The following is a 14,996-nucleotide window of genomic DNA, read 5'->3' on the forward strand; positions in this document are numbered from 1 at the left end:
GCCTCAGGAGACTTAAGCCTCTTATCTCTGGCCTCTTAAGAAAATTTTCTGCAACACCATTTCTTCCCCCCTTTAATGCCCTCATACTCATAGTTTAAAAAACCCAATGGAACCTACCGCTTGGTTCAGGATCTCTGACTCATCAACTTAGCAGTGATTCCCCTTCACCCCATAGTGCCCAACCCCTATACTCTCCTCTCCACAACCCTCTCAGAGACCTCCCAATTCTCTGTTCTAGATCTCAAGGATGCTTTCTTTTCTATTCCCGTGGACCCAATTCACTTGGACCATCCTACTCCAAGGGTTCTGGGACATCCCACATCTATTTGGCCAGGCTCTGGCCTCTGACTTACTCTCTTTGTCTCTTCCTAAATCTAAGCTCATACAATACATAGGTCATGTTCTCCTTTACAAATTAGCTAGGCCAACACCTCTACCTTATTAAACTTTCTCTCCAGCCAGAGATCTAGGGTCTCACCCTCTAAGGTCCAACTGTTCACTCCTCAGGTTACTTATCTGGGATTAGCTATTACTCTAACTCATAAGGCCATGTGGTAGTTTGAATGTAATTGGCCCCCACAATCTCATAGGGAGTGGCACTGTTAGAAGGTGTGGACTTGTTGGAGGAAGTATGTCACTGTGGAGGCAGGCTTTAAGGTCTTTTGCTTAAGCTTCACTCAGTGTCACAGTTTTTTTTTTTTTTTTTTTGTTTTGTTTTTGTTTGTTTTTTTTTTTTTTTGGTTTTTCGAGACAGGGTTTCTCTGCGTAGTTTTGCGCCTTTCCTGGAGCTCACTTGGTAGCCCAGGCTGGCCTCGAACTCACAGAGATCCGCCTGCCTCTGCCTCCAGAGTGCTGGGATTAAAGGCGTGCGCCACCACCGCCCGGCTCAGTGTCACAGTTAATTGACTTCCTGTTGCCTGCAAGTCAAGACATAGCCAGCACTATGTCTGCAGGCGGCCATGCTCCCTGTCATGATGATAATGGACCAAACCTCTGAAACTGTAACTGAGCCACCCCAATTAAGTGTTTTCTTTATAAGAGTTGCCGTGGTCATGGTATCTCTTCACGGCAGTGAAACTCTAAGACAGGCTATTACCCTAGATAGAAAACACTTAATCCAGTCACTCACAGTCCCCACCACCAAGGATGAAATTCTGTCCTTCCTAGGAGTGGCTGGTTTCTTATGCTCTTGGGTTTCTTCTTTCTCTGTTCTAGTCCATCACCTATATGAGGTGGCCCTTGATCACTCATATGGACCCCTCCTTGCACCCATTACCAAAACATTTCATAAGCTTCAACAGGCCCTCCTCCAGGGCCTGGCCCTACATCTTCTGGAATTAACTCACTTCTCTCTCTCTCTCTCTCTCTCTCTCTCTCTCTCTCTCTCTCTCTCTCTCCTGAAAAGGAGGGATATGCTCTCGGGGTCCTGGGTCACCAACAGGGACCTCCCTGTGTGTCTGTTGCATACTTACTGAAAAAATTAGACCACACTATCCAAGAAAGGGCACCTTGTCTGCACCCTCTGAAGATGTCACAGCTGAACATCTTCTAGTGAGCCAAAGAAGGTAACCTTTGGATCACCAATTACTGTCCTCTCCTCACCACCTGTCCCACCTTCTAACATACAAGGACCTCCAGCCACTCCCCCCTTCCCGAGTTCTCTCTTTTCAGGTAGAGGTCACCACACTTACCTTTCAGCCATGCTCACCTCTTAACATTTCAATCTCTTCCCCCAACTAACCCCAGAGTACTCCCCATCTCACTCTTACACTGAGACCCTAGAAGAGTTCTTATCTCATCCTACATACACACATGAGGGAGTGCTACCTCAGGTCATCTGTACTTGGTACGCAGATGAAAGCTCCTTCCTACATGATAGAGTTCATAAAGCGGGATACGCTATTGTCTCAGTCACCATAGTGATTGGAGCACAGACCCTGCCAATCCAAACCACAAACCAACAAGCTGAATTAATACCTCTTACAACTAGCAAAGGAACAATCCCTAAACCTTTACACAGACTCCAAGTATACGTCTCACCTTCTCTTGTCACATGTAGCTATTTGGAAGGAGCATGGGCTGTGAACAACAAAAGGAGGGTCCATAACCAACCCAGACCGTATCATGGCCCTGCTAGTGGCCTCTCATCTTCCCAAGGCCATAGGAATTGTCTGCTGCCGATCACACCAAGCAAACAATTCCATTATCTCCAATTCCAAGCAAACAATTCCATTATCAACCAAGCTGGTGAGGCAGCTAGAGCTGTGGCTCTCAGAGGCCTGGGTCCTTCTCACACACCACAAGGCATTCTCATTTTACAACCCACATATTCATTATCATCCTTAGATACTAGACAGATTTTGTTCTATCCACACCAGATCTTTCACCCCAATAGCTTGGATTTGTCCACTTTATTAAAACCTATTTACAACCTACCTCTGAGGATCTATCCCTTTAAAAGACCATCACTGCTTCTTGTAAAATTTATCAAACGTCTAATCCCATCTTTGGGCATCGGAGTCTCCCTTTCCCCACTCATCAAGCCAGGGGACCCCTCCCTGGATCCGACTGGCAGCTAGACTTCACCCACATGCCCGCAGTTAGGTGGTTCAGATACCTTTTGGTCCTGGTGGATACATTCTCAGAGTGAGTAGAAGCTTTACCCATCACTAATAAAAGAGCACAGACAGTTTTTGGTCTCCTTTCCAGGGAGATTGGCTCCTGTTTCAGAGTTCCAATGTCCCTTCAATAAGATAATGGCCCTGAACTTACCTCTCAAATCTATCAAACCCTAGCCAAAGCTCTTAACATCCCATTGTGTTTCCATGTCTCCTCCATCCCCAGTCTTCAGGCAAGGTGGAACAAATCAATTGCTCTCTCAAAAACATTCTTCTCAAACTCTTCCAAGAGCTCCATACAGATTGGATAAACCTCCTGCGGTTGGCTCTTCTGTGACTAAGAGCCCTCCCAAAGAAACCCCTCTTCACCTGCTCTTTCCAGCTCATGTACGGATGGCGGATTCTGCCTCCCGGCCTCATGTCTCAGCCGTCATCTCTCCCTGATCCCCATCTTACCCCCTTGTTACACTATCTTTACACTTTCCTTTGGAACTTCACCCACCACCATTTGCCTCAGTCCCCCCCCCTCCATTTCCATCAACATCAGGGACTTAGTCCTCTCTCCTCCAGGTCACAACCCCCTCCTCTTTCTCCAAAATGGGCAGGCCCTTCAGAGTCATCCTTACTACCCCAACCACTGCTAAGCTCAAGGGTTTCCCTCACTGGATTCGTCTTTCTCATCTCAAGCCCTTTACACCATCAGCCCAAGATAACCCTCCTTCTTACATTTTGACCCCAACAGGACCTTGCTCTCTTAGGTTTCAGAAGACACGAAGGTCAACCAGCCTGCCTCCAGTCTCAGACGAATGAGGCCTCATATACCTGCCAAGACCCAAGTCCAACCCACCTACAGCTTAACTTACACTTACAGCCTCCACCCACCTGGGTCTGGAATCTAAACTGTCCATCATGCACAGTGCTGCCCCACCCCCACCAGAGGAGCAACACACAATACTTTAAGTGTTTAGGATATTAGGGGAAAACCTGTTGTCATTGAGTGGCCTAAACACTGAGCAGCACGCCTTGTAACCACTGAGTCATCCCTCCAGCCCCGTAAGTCACATTGCTTGGGTTTTTTGTTTTGTTTTGTTTTTTAAAAAACCTGCTTGGAGATAGGAGCTAGGGCAGAGGTACAGAAAGAAAACAGAAACCTGTGGGCAGCTTTTCTCAAATCTGAAGAAGTGTCTCTTTAACACAAAGGAAGTATAGACACAAATTGCTCGATCGGCAACTCAACCATATAGACGAAACAAGACATCCCACTGTGTCACATGGTTCATCTATTCAGAAGCTTTCTCACTTGAAGCAGGCTAGCCTCCCCAACCCCAGGCGGCAGCACAGGCCTGTTAGGAGGGGAAAGCAGGTTGCTGAGTTCCAGGCCAGCCTGGGCTACGCAGAGAGACCTTGCTTCAAACCACAGGAAACAGAAGCCAGCAGCCTTACAAGACACTTCTAGCAACCCTCCCCAGAGCATTTGGGGGCCTTCTTACTGGCATGCTCCCGCTCCCGAGGGTCCCCTAAGCCAGAGGCCTGGAGCAACAGAGAACTTTCCATAGATTTGAGTTCTTCCAGTAGAGTGGAAAACAGACACGCTGGACCCTGAGAAGGACCGTGCCCCGAGAGGCCGTCCTAGTGTTTCCTGGCTGCTCAGCACTTGCAAACCTCCCTGGAACTCAGAAGGTGCAGGCTCCAGAACCACTTAAAAAAATGCCTGCAGGTTGACCCTTCCACTGTATTTACTGAGACCTGACTGCAAGCACCACTCTAAGGTGTGGGCAGGACAGTCTGCCACTACACAGCTGTCCAGTTCTCTAGTCCTGGCCCTTTGGGCTTATGAGTATTTTAAAACTTGGATTTTAATTTTGAAATATTTGGGTTATTTTCCCATGCCTTCCTATGCCCTTGCCCAAAGGCTTTCCACAGAACAACTTGATAGACTTGGTCCTGGATTTGTTTGTTTTGTTTGTTTTCTACAAGGTCCCATTTTGTAGTCTAACATCTTAGGTGTCTTAGGCTGGCTTCTAAGGCTTCAGCAGCAGAGACAACGTAGCAGAATCCCATGGCGGCAAAAAAGGCACAGACCTCCCAGTGTCTAGTTCCCAGTCACAGAGTCAATCAATTGTGTGAAATATGCATTGGGGAAAGGCAACTTGTTTGTTTTCCAAGACAGGGTTTCTCTGTGTAACAACCCTGGCTGTCCTGGAACTCACTGTGTAGACCAGGCCGGCCTTGAATACACAGAGAACCCCCTGCCTCTGCCTCTCAAGTGCTGGGATTAAAGGTGTGCATCACCAGGCCAGGCAAAAGGCAGCTTTTAATGAGGCGAATGAGGAAATCCATCCGTGCATAATGTACTACATATGTACATTGTTTAAGCATACATAGTCTACTCAGTAGTAGTGCACTAATATTATGCAGTATGCTCATTAGAGCAGTAGATATTTGTATTTTCCGAACCTCAGGCTAGCAATGATTGTGGTGATTATACTGTTTTATCTATTACAAGCCACCGAATTAAGGCAAAGTACAGGGAATAGCATAATTAGTCCAGTTACAGAAAAATAAAAAGGCCTTTGAATCCATGAACAGGAACATATACATTAGCAGTCCAGACCTCTGCAGCTCAGACCTGCACATAACAGCCCTATGCAGGGCATGTAAACCCACACGGAGTGCTCACAACCCCAACACAAATCGCATTAGTTCTAGTAAAGATTCCAGATATTGAGGCTGATATCAGAGATATTCCCTACTACAGACAGCAGTAGTCTGAGTAAAATCCAGTTGGGGCTTTTTATTCTGCAAAGTCGATGCACCAATTCACAACCCTGAGCAGGGCAGCCGAGGTCGCGCTAATGAAGACAGCTGGCCACCATGCCTCTGTTTCTTGTGGGGAGGGAGAAAAGCGCTCCTCCAAAGAGGAAACTGAGGTTAGGAGACCCGCAGCACAAGCGAGAGAGCCCACCGAGGGATCCGGGATTCGAACTGCGGAGACCGAGACGCCGGGCAAGCCCCGCGGCGCGCGCGCAGAGACCTGGGCTCCGCCTGAGCCGCTGGCGCGCGCCGCCCGTGCGGAGCCCCGCCTGCCCGGCCGCGAGGGGCGGGGCGGCCGCGCTCTGCTCGTGCGCGCACTCGCGCGTCAGGCGAGCTCACAGGAGTGGCGCCAGCATAGAGGCTCGCGCCGCCGCCACCCCAACGCAGGCGCGGTGGCCAAGTGGTAAGGCGTCGGTCTCGTAAACCGAAGATCACGGGTTCGAACCCCGTCCGTGCCTGCTCCTGTTCTCCCCTGTGAAGGGACTTTTTATAGTTGACCTCTTTTCAAGAGTGACCGTCACAGGTCCCCACTGTTTCTCCAGGACCGTTGGTGGCACTCACTCTTTTCTTTCAGCCTCGTTTCACAAACTCCTCCTTTCCACCCTTCCGTGGTCGAACCTCGGCCCTTCTGGACCGCCAGCTTTGCTTGGGTCTCTCTGAAAGCAGCGCCCACTGTGGGCCACGAGGTGCTTATGCCTCTGGGAGAATTTGCAGAGCCGCAATCTGGAAGGGTCACCTGCCCATCCTCCGGTAGGAGCTTCGTAATGACTGGCCCCCGGCTGGCTTCAGGGCACTTCACGTTTTTCTGGTTACCCGTCCTAAAGAAAGGACCGTTGTTGCCCCAGCCCACACCCACAGCCAGCCAGTGTCTGTCTCGCTTGCAATGTTTAAAAGGAAATCCTCGCAGGGGGCATCGCCTTCGGGAAGAGAGCAATCCCTGCTCGGACTTGGAACGATTCTGACCTGAAAATGTAAACCCCTGGCTCAGAGCCTCCTTTCAACCCCGCGCTAAAGTGGGTCACGTGGCCCAGAGGTGGCGTTGGCGAGGGAGCAGCCAGGCACTGGCTGCAGAGGTGGCCTCTGCACACGGAGCGGCATGCCTGTCACATTACATCACAGAGGTGTGATTTGTATCATCAAAGGATGTACTGTACCAGAGGGCGCCCAAAGTGCCTTTGACGAGGTCGTTGTCGGACTCCAACTCCTGGACCAGAGTCTTGTAGACTCTGACAGACATCTTGACCTGATTTGTGGAAACTGTATCGGACCTGTCTGAGATTGAAGCAAGTACCAATGGAGCTAGTAGTGTGCTCCTGAGAGAACTAGATTCAGCAGTGGCGGGTGGGGGGCGGGGGAACCAATCAAACCAGAGTGGGCTCTCCTAACCAGAAAGGGAGAAGAGCTGTGGGTTGGGGGTGATGGGTCAGACTCCCTACTGGACAGTAGAGAGTATCACAAGTGTGACTATGCAGTAGTTAAATCACAGCTACTGCATCCGCGATCCTCTGGGACAGGGCCTGATCATCTGTAATTCTAACGGGCTTCAGGGTGATGCTGATGTTTCTCGTTCCCAGGCCACACTCTGAGAACCGCTGCCCTGCTGAGAGTCATACCACAAAGCCACATTGCCAACTCAGGAAAGAGAATGTGCTATGGACGGTAATCCATGGCAAAGTAGTGCCTGGAGGTGCTAGGAAGATGGCTGGGCCAGAACGTTCTTGTTGGGCAGCGATCAGGATCTGAGTTCAGACTCCCAGAACCTACATTTAAAAACAAAAACAAAAAACAAACAAAAGACATGAGAGTGCAGGTCTGTAACCCAACGACTGGAAAGGTAGACAAGATGCTTGTCATTCACTAGTTGAGTGGAGGGCCAAAAAACAGGATGTAAGGCAGGCAGTGGTGGCATTTGCCTTTAAACCCAGCACTTGGGAGGCAGGGGCAGGTGAATCTTTGAGTTCAAGACCAGCCTGGTCTACAGAGCAAGATCCAACACAGCCAGAGCTACACAGAGAAACCTGTCTCGATAGATAGATAGATAGATAGATAGATAGATAAAAATATAGAGTAATTAAGGAGATACCCTACGTCAGTTCTGGTCTTCATGTGCACACTCACACACAAACTGTGACTATCCATGCTTGTGACATGCAGGCTGAGGTTGCATGTTACAGTGCAGGTCTGACTTCAGAGACAGTGCATTTCTAGTGTGTCATCAGGGAACAAAAGGAGACACGGGTTTCAGCAGTGACTTTTTGAACAGAAATAGAACGGGGACACTATTTGGAAGGACTGTTGCCACTCTTGTCCTGGACTTTGTATTTTCTACAAGATGGTGGTTCCACATGTGGAATTTTGTTTTCACAGGATCTTGTCCACAAAAGAAAGAATCAGGAGGGAAAGGGAGAGAAAGGCTGCAAAGGTGGCCTTTTAGAACAAACGCAAATTGTTCAACGACGCAGAGTGAAGACGGCCAGCAGGACGGCTCTCCAGCCAGGGGTCCACTCCTCTTGCCGTGTTTTGTTTTCTCTATTCACTTCTTCTTGAAGAGCTACAAAAAAGCACTTAGGTTCTTCCCCTATTAAAAATGTCTCCAAACCAGATGTGGTGGTACATGCCTGTAATATCAGCACATTGGGGAAGCTGAGGCAGGAGGATGGAGAGTTCAAAGTCAGCCTGGGCTATATATAAGGCTCTATTTCAAGAAACAATACGATAACAAAAACAAATCTGGTTTGGGCAGAGCATTTGCATTCACAAAGTCCTGAGATTTCATCCCCAGCAAACACTAGAGTGTGTGCACACAGACACAACACACACACACACAGACACACACAGACACACACAGACACACACAAACACAGAGGGAGGGGAGGGAGAGAGAGAATAAGGGTTCACTTATGAGTTATTTTCTGTTTAAAAAAATATTGTGTCTGTGTATGTACATTTTCATGGCTGTGTACGTGGGTGGAGGCTAAGGGTCAACATCAGATGTCTTTCCCTATTGCTCTCCACCTTATTTTTTGAGACTCCTCTCTCTCCGGAACCTGGAGCTCCCTAGTTCTGCTTGACTCTGCTGCCAGCAGTCTCCAAGGGTTCACCTGACTCCTTCACCCACCAATACGAGGGTTACAGGCATGCAGTGCGCTCCCCGTCCAGCTTTTTACTTGGAGCTGGGGAGTCTGAAGTCAGGCCCTTAGCAGAGTAAGCACTTTACCAACTGAGCCGTTAGTTGGTTGGCTGTTTCCTTCGTTTTTTGTTTTGAAGTGTAGAAGACTACACTGGAATCCCAAGGTGTCACCTAGGTTGGGAGGTGGGTGTGAGGGATGCCATGGAACTGCAAAGCTAGCGTGCTGCGTGTTATCAAATTGGGAGCTAGTGACCCAAATCCTGAATTCAAGTTGTGTACAATTTTGTGAGTAAAGCTGGTCATGTGTGTGAGTGAGCCAGATGTTTTCTGTTGATTTAGATCACTTGTGTTCCTGAATATAAAGCCACGTTTGGATTTCTAGAGCTTCTGTGTGAATTTCATGTCTACAGGTCTCCTTGAAGGCTGCTGCCTTTGTGAAAAGTCACACACAGGTCCTCTGTAGATTGGGAAGGGAAGGGAAGAAGGTCGCTGGTGCTGAGAAAGAAAGGCTGAGCAGTGTCCTTCTAAGACCCCAACATGGGAAATGACCCCCAGGGAGAAGGTAATTCACATGACTAGTCTATGACTTTCTGATAAGAAATTAAATGCTTCTCATATCCTTCTCTGTTTTTAATACATGGTGGCAGCAAAGGGCTTCTTCAAGCAGAAGGAGCCTAAATTCCCAGACACCAGCATCATCATCAAAGGAAGAACTGCTTGTCAACACAGTGCACAGGTGCAACACTGCCACCCCATGGCAGCATGAAGCAAAAGCATTCATGCATCCTACCCGGCCCCGTTGGGAAGAGCCTCCTCCCTACGCCTGGGTCCCTTCCACTGTAGAGGACACGCAGTCATTTATTTCTTCTATTGTGGACGTTTTCCTTCCATTGTTGGGGATGAGGTGATCCCAGGGCCTTCAGAGTGTTAGGTAAACACTCTAACACTGAATTACACCCTCCTTTATTTGAGTTTGAAGATAAGGTCTCACTAAATTATCTAGGCTGGCCTCAAGTTCTTGATTCTCCTGCCTCAGTGGTTACAAGTTTGCTCCATCTCAGCTGTCACGGACTTCTGATGACCAGCCAGATGGCTCTACCAAAGTTAGCTTGTGACATCACAGCTGGTCACTGAAGAAACTATTATCTGAAGCAGTGACAAGAACCTCAGCTGAGTCAGGGAAGGCTTCGTTCTGGCTTGTTGTAAGAGCTATTCTAATCTATCTATTATAGGCTCTGGCAGATGCAGTGGGTAAAGTCCTTTCCACACAAGCGTGAGGACCTGAGCTTGGTTGGATCTCCAGAACCCATGTAAAAATCTGGGCAAGACTGGGGAGGCAGAAACAGGAGGATCCCTCAGGGTCACTGACCAGCCAGCTAGCTTAGCCAAACCAACAATCTACAGGTTCTCTGACTTTTGCTAAAATTCCTTCCCAGGTCCTCTAAGGTCCAATGGAGACAGGATTCCACCAGAGTTTACTCAAGGAACTAACCAGTTTATTGGGTGAGGGGTGGGGTGCTCCTCCCTAACAGAGCACAGGTGAGGGGTGGGGGGCTCCTCCCCTCAAAAGGCTGCACTGGAAAGTCTTTACTCAGCAGGGGTAATGGCTTTCCATAGCCACATAGGTGGGGAACCCATCTTCTCTTCCCCAGCCCATATGCAGTAGCCTCTCCCATTTTGGATGCTTTTGTATACAGCAGGGGATAGGAAGTGGTCGGGCACTCCTGAGGTGACCCCACATACACTCCTCTGTGAGGGGCTGTGGACAGTCAAGTCCAGCTTAGGTGTCAGTGGGCATAACTGAACACTCTGAGATGGTAGTTACTTGGCTTGGAGGATAGTCCTGTACAACAGTTGTGCACACTCACACAAATACAAATGCCACACACACGAACAGACATGTTAATGCACTGGAGTGCAGCTGGATGGTGGAGTGTTGTTTAGGGTAAAGCCATGGGTTCCATTCCAAGCTCCATATGTACATATACACAAAATAACTGCACAAATTTAATTTAAACAATTTGATAATGTGGTGGTCAGTACACCCTGGACACTAAGTAATAAACATATACATTGCCTCCAAAGGCTGCTTGTGTCTGTCTCTTTGACATCTGTTTATTTGTTTGGAGTGGCGAGCACTTATCACGTGAGACTCTCTCCCTTGGATCTCTAAAACCGCGTTCCAACTACTAGGCATCATGGCAGCAGACCTCTGGCGTTAGCTGCTCTTGAAGAATTATAACTTTCTTAGAACTTGAGTTGATGTTCTATGTTTGTGAAACTAACTGTCAGATATGAGCTGTGGTGCACACATGCACACTGATTTTGTGGACAGCATTGTGTTTCTTTTTGTTTCTTAGAGTCCCACTAAGGTGCTAACACTGAAACTCACAAACCTCCTGCCTCGGCCCCTATGTGCTGGGATTACAAAGGTGTATCACCACACCCACCACTGGTTTCTCACAAGACACCCTCGTGCTTCTGGCTGGCTGTTCATAGGATAGACCTCTAGGTCGGGGTGAAGGATGGAGAGAAACCACAGTGCCAACAGAGACTTTCAAACTCACTGTTTCTGCACAAAAAACTTATAAAAGAGAAACTGTAAACAGTAAACAGGGCAAGGACTCTGGAGAGCAGGCTAGGTGGAAATGAGCCTGTGCTCACATGGACAAGATGTCAATGAAAAAGCTGACTGTGTCCCTGCCTCAGACCTTCTACAGGGGGCAGCCCTGGAGGGGCCACCTCCCACCCCTTTGCCTGCTGCCTAGGCTGACATCAGGTGCTTAGAAAACTACCTGGAAGAATTTTTTTAATGGGCCCTTTCATAAGGGGGTGAGCAGTGTGTATACATCCATGCCCTGAGAACCACATTGCACACCCGAAAAATGTTCCGGTTTTCTTTTAAGAACACTTAAAAGAAAAAAATGCTGGCAGACCTGAAGTGGCAGCCATTCAGGGCACACTGGGGTGGAGAGGAGCTGGCGTTCAGGCCAGGGGCTTCCCTTGCTGCCTTTGTGAAGCAGCCCTGTCCATCTTTTCTACCTCTGGAAGTTGGTCGCATGACAGTGAGCCACCCCCATCCCAGAAATGAATGTAGGAAAGCTTGGGAAATAGTGAATGGTGCGTCCCCTAAATGCCTTGCTGGGCATCACACAGTTTCCCATCAACATTCTAGAAATTTCCAGACTCATGAGCCTTGGGCATACATTACCTCATTGCCATGACCTTACATTCCCCTTGTCTGACAGAAGGGACAAAGGGCAGGTCCTGTTCTGTGGGTCCAAGACGATTCAGTGTTTATTACAAAAGCCTGGCAACTTGAATTTCATCCCCAGAAGCCCACAAAAAGGGTAGGAGAAGAGAACTGACTCCATGAGGTCATTCTTGGTCTGGTATGCTGACACACATACACACACACACACACACACACACACACACACACACACACACTTTTAAAAAGTTCTTATTTTGTGTGTGTGTTGAGCATAAGCACTATAAAGCACCCCCAGGCTTTTATTTCATCTTCTATTTTGAGACAGGATCTCTTGAAGTTGCCTTGACCTCCTCCCATGTCCAAGTAACTTCTCTGTAATGTATTTACATGTTCTTTTTTATTCATTCACATTTGTTCAATGTAAACTTTTAACATGTACTGTATGATAACTAACATCAGTGCTGAGGATAGGCCTGGGCCTCCACATCCTTAGGCAAACTGTCTGTTTAGTTTCTGACAGGGCTTCACTAAGCTGCACAGGCTGTTAGAACTCAGATTACCTGCCTCAGGTTTGTGTCACAGTTTTTGTGCTTGCTTTGGAAATGTAGGGTTTTTATTATTACATTTGTGTGTATGTGTACGTGTGTGTATGCGTGTATGTGTGTCTGTCTGTGTGTGTGTATATATGTCTCTGTGTGTATGTGTGTGTGTCTGTGTATATGTCTCTGTGTGTGTCTGTGTGTATGTGTGTGTGTGTGTGTGTGTGTCTGTCTGTCTGTCAACTTGTAGGAAAAAGTTTAGCAGAAGTGTTTTCCTCTTTCCCACTGGCCTGGCATCATTCCTTTCCCTCACTTCAGCTCATGCCTCTCTAGGTAACGCAACCAAGCTCAAATAATGAGTAATGGTTTTGCTAAGGATTCCTAATGAAGAGCCTCTTTTTAAAACTCACCCAAAGGGCTACAGAGTGGCTTCTTTCTTCTATTTGTGAGTCAACACTACAGGTTAGGGCTTAACTCCCACTTTACAGATGGGGAAACTGAGGTCCAGAGAGGCTCTAGGGCTGCCTTTACCTGCTGAGCCATCTTTCTGGCCCCTAGAAGTTTATTTCTTTTACACTGAGAGTCTTGGCAGCTGATAGTAACTAACCACCTTTTTGTCTGCTTCCCTCAGGCCCCATGAAAACCCAGAGACACCACGTGAGGCCTATGCCTGGCCTCTCTCACCGGCCTAGGGCTTTCCCGACGACTCGGGTTGGCTGTGATTCTCTGGGGCTCCAAGGCCCTTTGCAGCTTTTCCATAGATTTGGTTGAGTTTTGGTGTTACCACAAGGCCAACAAGTGAGGCTCCTTCTCGGGGAGAGACCAGCAAGGGTCTAGGCTTCAGCCAAACAGCAAGTTGTTTTCCATGTATGTTGATGGAGACAGTGCTTAACTGGATCTCAGATCCATCACTTGCCTAATTGTGGGCAGCTGAGTTAGGCCTGGTAAGACAGAACTCCAATGGACCTGGGAGTATCTTTTAAAAGCCAGGCGTCCCTAGCCTGTGGTGAGGCCTATACGGCCAGCCAGAGACTGTTTACCCTCCTGCATCCAACCAGCTAACCCTTTGATTTCAGGCAGGGCCTGGAGTGCCAGGGTGAGTTTTGCAGCTCCATACACAGATAAGGAGCATGGTCATCCCTGAAGGACCCTGAACTGGCACTTCTGTAGCAGAAGAAAGTCACCCCAGCTTCAGAGCGTGGCTGAGGCCTCCCCATGCCACATACAGCCCTAGTTCCTCTTTCCCACTGTCCTGGCATCATCCCTCTTCCTCACTTCAGCTCTGTCTTCTCCAGGTAATGCAACCAAGCTCAAGTAAGAAGTAATGGTTTCGCTAAGTCGCTGTGGAACAATCCTTTTCTACACTACGAATATGCATCACTTTCACTGGTTAATAAAAGCTGACAGGATGGCAGCTGGGCAGGAAGTTAGGTGGGAAAGACAAACAGAATGATGGGAAGAAGGAGGGTGGAGTCAGGAGAGACCAGAGCCAGCTGCCCAGGAAGCAAGACATGCCAGAGGACAGGTAAAGCCACAAGCCACATGGCAATACATAGATTAATAGAAATGGGTTAGTTTAAGTTGTAAGAGCTAGTTAGTAACAAGCCTGAGCTATTGACAGATCATTTAGAATTAATATAATTCTCTGTGTGGTAATTTGGGAAGCAGCTACTGGGTATTTGGGAACAGGCAGTTGGGACAGCTTCACTAAGTACTCCTAATGGACAGCTTCTTTTTCAGTTTCCCACAAAGGGCTACAAAGGGGTTCTTTGTTTTATTCACACTCACATAGTGGTGTGTCATCACTATGGGCATATGGCTTCTTAACTCCCACTTTACAGATGAGTCCAGAGAGGCTCTAGGGGTGTCCAACTTGTGACTCACAGTCTGTATGTAGCAGTTTGACACACACAAAAATATTTGTGTGTGTGATTTTTTTATTGGGGGAGCACAGGCTTGAGCATGAACTTTGTAGGTGACAATGTTGTGTCCCAGTGTCAAAAGGTTTGACATACCTAGACAGTGCCCAGGTGGAATAGAACATAGTTGTCCCTCCATGAATTTCACTAAAGGGGGCAGCAAGGTTGCCCATGCCACAGCGTCTATGGAAACAGAACACAGCAGAGACCACCTCAGTCTGTTCTCACGGTCCCCTGACCCAAGGCCGCCTGGGTCTAGGACCCTAGACAATGGTGACTGCATAGCAATCACCATCAACTCTGGACTCTCCCCCACAAAACAAGCTCCTGAGGGCAGGGTTGTAGCAGGAATCTTAAAGAGTCTTATTAATAAAATCAAACCTGTGGCCAGTTATTGGGGTGACTTCTAGAAGATCAGAGAGACACAGCTAACCTCACCTGGCCAACTTCTCAGCTGGTCTTGTTTCCTCAGACTGGATGCTTCTGTGTCCTCATCCCAATGGCTCTCAGTTGAACTGTGCTGCTCAAAAGCCTGAAGCTTAACCAGCTAAAAGCTTAACCAGCCAAATACTTCTTGTTTCTGGTCCTCACGCCTTATATACTTTTCTGCTTTCTACCATCACTCCCTGGGAATAAAGGCTTGTTCACCATGCCTGACCATTTCCAATGTGGCCATGAACTCACAGAGATCCAGAGGAATTTCTACCTCTGGAATGCTAGGATTAAAGGTGTGAGTGCCACCATTTTCTAGCCTTTGTATCT

General features: G+C 48.1%; 1 long non-coding RNA gene and 1 other non-coding gene across 2 annotated transcripts; both read left to right on the top strand.

Moving 5' to 3' along the window:
* The first annotated feature begins 5,818 nt into the window (after positions 1–5,818).
* Positions 5,819–5,890, top strand: Trnat-cgu. Its single transcript has one exon. It is a non-coding gene; the product is annotated as a tRNA-Thr (tRNA).
* A 1,299-nt stretch (positions 5,891–7,189) lies between these two features.
* On the top strand, positions 7,190–8,035 carry LOC119086925. The gene is made up of 2 exons (XR_005090323.1): positions 7,190–7,242; positions 7,800–8,035. It is a non-coding gene; the product is annotated as an uncharacterized LOC119086925 (long non-coding RNA).
* The last annotated feature ends 6,961 nt before the right edge of the window (positions 8,036–14,996 follow it).

Source organism: Peromyscus leucopus, chromosome 8b (assembly GCF_004664715.2).
Source record: "Peromyscus leucopus breed LL Stock chromosome 8b, UCI_PerLeu_2.1, whole genome shotgun sequence".
In the NCBI taxonomy this organism is placed as follows: domain Eukaryota; kingdom Metazoa; phylum Chordata; class Mammalia; order Rodentia; family Cricetidae; genus Peromyscus; species Peromyscus leucopus.